Below are 5,000 nucleotides of genomic sequence, written 5' to 3' on the forward strand. Positions count from 1 at the left end.
CTGTGAGTCTGCACGATTTATGGTCCAGGGCTTGACGGAAAAGACTGTTGGTCCAGACAAGGGGGCAGCGGCAGCCATGCCAACAGGGGGGAATCGGCAGCGCAGATTTTTCGACGAACATGGGCTGGACGCTGGACTGGCCGGGCCATGCAGGAAAATTCATCGAGGGGACACGCTGAAGAAACAGCGCTGGTTTAGACACGGTGGGCGCAGTGTTGGAATCGGCAGCGCCGATGAAACCGGCAAAGTCGGCAGAATTGGCAGCGGGTGCTGGCGATGGGTCTGGACGGGCTGGATAGTCCAAGGCTCGACGAGAAAGACCGCAGGTTGAGACACTGGGGCAGTGGCAGCCCGCGGGACAGTGTTGGCAGATTCGGCAGCGCAGATTTGTGCGGCTGCAGGTTCGTCGGGGAAAATCGGCAGCGCAGATTTTTCGACGAACATGGGCTGGACGATGGACTGTCCAGGCCAGGCAGGAAAATTTGTCGAGGGGACACGCTGACGAAACAGCGCTGGTTCAGGCACGGCGGGCAGTGTTGGAATCGGCAGCGCCGACGAAATCGGCAAAGTCGGGGGAATCGGCAGCGCAGATTTTTCGACGAACATGGGCTGGACGCTGGACTGGCCGGGCCATGCAGGAAAATTCATCGAGGGGACACGCTGACGAAACAGCGCTGGTTCAGGCACGGCGGGCAGTGCTGGAATCGGCAGCGCCGACGAAATCGGCAAAGTCGGCAGAATCGGCAGCGGGTGCTGGCGATGGGTCTGGACGGGCTGGATAGTCCAAGGCTCGACGAGAAAGACTGCTGGTTTAGACACTGGGGCAGTGGCAGCCCGCGGGACAGTGTCGGCAGATTCGGCAGCGCAGATTTGTGCGGCTGCAGGTTCGTCGGGGAAAATCGGCAGCGCAGATTTTGCGACGAACATGGGCTGGGCGATGGACTGTCCAGGCCAGGCAGGAAAATTTGTCGAGGGGACACGCTGACGAAACAGCGCTGGTTCAGGCACGGCGGGCAGTGTTGGAATCGGCAGCGCCGACGAAATCGGCAAAGTCGGCAGAATCGGCAGCGCAGATTTTTCGACGAACACGGGCTGGACGGTGGACTGTCCAGGCCAGGCAGGAAAATTCGTCGAGGGGACACGCTGACGAAACAGCGCTGGTTCAGACACGGTGGGCGCAGTGTTGGAATCGGCAGCGCCGAGAAAATCGGCAAAGTCGGCAGAATCGGCAGCAGGTGCTGGCGATGAGTCAGGACGGACTGGATAGTCCAAGGCTCGATGAGAAAGACCGCTGGTTTAGACACTGGGGCAGTGGCAGCCCGCGGGGCAGTGTCGGCAGATTCGGCAGCAGTGTCTGCCGATTCGGCAGCGTTGGCTTGTTGGCGCGGGGGGCCGATGCGAGTGGGGACTTGGGCAGCGGGCAGTGAAAGCAAGAGTTTCCCCGATGCTGCCGGGAAAAACGCTCCCCGGGATGGCCGGGTGAGATGACCCGGCGGCCCGCGACGGGTCATTCAATTCCATGCCCCGTCAACATAACTCCCGATGTACTGTTTGCTTTTTCGGAAGAAGAGATCCATCCCCCCATCCTCGGCCAGCCAAAAACGCTCCAATTAATGGCGGGGTGAGATGACCCGGCGGCCCGCGACGCGTCATTCAAATCACTGCCCTATCGGCTACAACTGCTGATGGGTGGGATTAGAGGCCTGCCATGGTGGTGAGGGGCGGCGAGGACCGTGAAAGCTAGAGTTTTTCAGAGGCTGCCGGGAAAAAGGCCCCTCGGGTGGCGGGGTGCGAGGACCAGGCGCGTCATTCAATTCTCTTCCCTATCAACTTGGCTCCCGTTGGCGGGATTGGAGGCCTACTGTTTGTTACAGGGCTAAAATCGTCAGGGGAAGAGCTGACGAAACAATGCTGGTTTGGATGCAGGGGGTAGTGTTGGAATCGGCAGCGCGGACAAAATCGGCAAAGTCGACAAAAAAGACTGTTGGTCTGGACATCGGGGCAGCGGCAGCCATGCCGACAGGGGGGGAAATCGGCAGCGCAGATTTGTGCAGCTGCAGGTTCGTCGGGGAAATCGGCAGCGCAGATTTTTCGATGAACATGGGCTGGAAGATGGACTGTCCAGGCCAGGCAGGGAAATTCGTCAAGGGGACACGCTGACGAAACAGCGCTGGTTTAGACACGGTGGGTGCAGTGTTGGAATCGGCAGCGCCGACGAAATCGGCAAAGTCGGCAGAATCGGCAGCGGGTGCTGGCGATGAGTCTGGACGATTTATAGTCCAGGGCTTGATGGAAAAGACTGTTGGTCCAGACAATGGGGCAGTGGCAGCGCGGATTTGTGCAGCTGCAGGTTCGTCGGGGAAAATCGGCAGCGCAGATTTTTCGACGAACAGGGGCTGGGCGCTGGACTGGCCGGGCCAGGCAGGAAAATTCGTCAGGGGGCCACGCTGACGAAAACAGGGGCTGCGGAGTGGAAAATCGGCAGCGCAGATTTTTCGACGAACAGGGGCTGGACCGGCCGGGCCAGGCAGGAAAATTCGTCAGGGGGGCACGCTGACGAAAAGAGGGGCTGCCGCGTGGAAAATCGGCAGCGCAGATTTTTCGACGAACAGGGGCTGGACTGGCCGGGCCAGGCAGGAAAATTCGTCAGGGGGGCACGCTGACGAAAAGAGGGGCTGCCGCGTGGAAAATCGGCAGCGCAGATTTTTCGACGAACAGGGGCTGGACGCTGGACTGGGCCAGGCAGGAAAATTCGTCAGGGGGCACGCTGACGAAAAGAGGGGCTGCCGCGTGGAAAATCGGCAGCGCAGATTTTTCGACGAACATTCGTCAGGGGGGCACGCTGACGAAAAGAGGGGCTGCCGCGTGGAAAATCGGCAGCGCAGATTTTTCGACGAACATTCGTCAGGGGGGAACGCTGAGGAAAACAGGGGCTGCCGCGTGGAAAATCGGCAGCGCAGATTTTTCGACGAACAGGGGCTGGATGCTGGACCGGCCGGGCCAGGCAGGAAAATTCGTCAGGGGGGCACGCTGACGAAAAGAGGGGCTGCCGCGTGGAAAATCGGCAGCGCAGATTTTTCGACGAACAGGGGCTGGACTGGCCGGGCCAGGCAGGAAAATTCGTCAGGGGGGCACGCTGACGAAAAGAGGGGCTGCCGCGTGGAAAATCGGCAGCGCAGATTTTTCGACGAACAGGGGCTGGACGCTGGACTGGGCCAGGCAGGAAAATTCGTCAGGGGGGCACGCTGACGAAAACAGGGGCTGCCGCGTGGAAAATCGGCAGCGCAGATTTTTCGACGAACATTCGTCAGGGGGGCACGCTGACGAAAAGAGGGGCTGCCGCGTGGAAAATCGGCAGCGCAGATTTTTCGACGAACATTCGTCAGGGGGGAACGCTGAGGAAAACAGGGGCTGCCGCGTGGAAAATCGGCAGCGCAGATTTTTCGACGAACAGGGGCTGGATGCTGGACCGGCCGGGCCAGGCAGGAAAATTCGTCAGGGGGGCACGCTGACGAAAAGAGGGGCTGCCGCGTGGAAAATCGGCAGCGCAGATTTTTCGACGAACAGGGGCTGGACTGGCCGGGCCAGGCAGGAAAATTCGTCAGGGGGGCACGCTGACGAAAAGAGGGGCTGCCGCGTGGAAAATCGGCAGCGCAGATTTTTCGACGAACAGGGGCTGGACGCTGGACTGGGCCAGGCAGGAAAATTCGTCAGGGGGCACGCTGACGAAAAGAGGGGCTGCCGCGTGGAAAATCGGCAGCGCAGATTTTTCGACGAACATTCGTCAGGGGGGCACGCTGACGAAAAGAGGGGCTGCCGCGTGGAAAATCGGCAGCGCAGATTTTTCGACGAACATTCGTCAGGGGGGAACGCTGAGGAAAACAGGGGCTGCCGCGTGGAAAATCGGCAGCGCAGATTTTTCGACGAACAGGGGCTGGATGCTGGACCGGCCGGGCCAGGCAGGAAAATTCGTCAGGGGGGCACGCTGACGAAAAGAGGGGCTGCCGCGTGGAAAATCGGCAGCGCAGATTTTTCGACGAACAGGGGCTGGACTGGCCGGGCCAGGCAGGAAAATTCGTCAGGGGGGCACGCTGACGAAAAGAGGGGCTGCCGCGTGGAAAATCGGCAGCGCAGATTTTTCGACGAACAGGGGCTGGACGCTGGACTGGGCCAGGCAGGAAAATTCGTCAGGGGGCACGCTGACGAAAACAGGGGCTGCCGCGTGGAAAATCGGCAGCGCAGATTTTTCGACGAACATTCGTCAGGGGGGCACGCTGACGAAAAGAGGGGCTGCCGCGTGGAAAATCGGCAGCGCAGATTTTTCGACGAACATTCGTCAGGGGGGAACGCTGAGGAAAACAGGGGCTGCCGCGTGGAAAATCGGCAGCGCAGATTTTTCGACGAACAGGGGCTGGATGCTGGACCGGCCGGGCCAGGCAGGAAAATTCGTCAGGGGGGCACGCTGACGAAAAGAGGGGCTGCCGCGTGGAAAATCGGCAGCGCAGATTTTTCGACGAACAGGGGCTGGACTGGCCGGGCCAGGCAGGAAAATTCGTCAGGGGGGCACGCTGACGAAAAGAGGGGCTGCCGCGTGGAAAATCGGCAGCGCAGATTTTTCGACGAACAGGGGCTGGACGCTGGACTGGGCCAGGCAGGAAAATTCGTCAGGGGGGCACGCTGACGAAAACAGGGGCTGCCGCGTGGAATGGCAGCCTACACGCAGATGCGGATTCGGCAGCGCACGATGGCTTGAGCAGGTCATGGGTTCGACTTGGCGCGATCTGAAACCTGGACGAGGGACTGTCGACGCTGGACGAGCCAGCGCGGTGGCCTGTCGTGCCCCGTTCAGGGGGGGCCTGCCGCGGAGACAGCCCTCGCGGGCTCGACAGCGCAGGCCAGCGTCCCCGACGTCGCTGGCCGCGGCAGGCGAGCTGCCGGGGTTCCCGCATTCCTACAAGAAAACGTCGTGCTTTCCACATGAAACCAATCCAGTAAAATCA

This window comes from Populus nigra, chromosome 2, assembly GCF_951802175.1.
Source record: "Populus nigra chromosome 2, ddPopNigr1.1, whole genome shotgun sequence".
Taxonomy (NCBI): domain Eukaryota; kingdom Viridiplantae; phylum Streptophyta; class Magnoliopsida; order Malpighiales; family Salicaceae; genus Populus; species Populus nigra.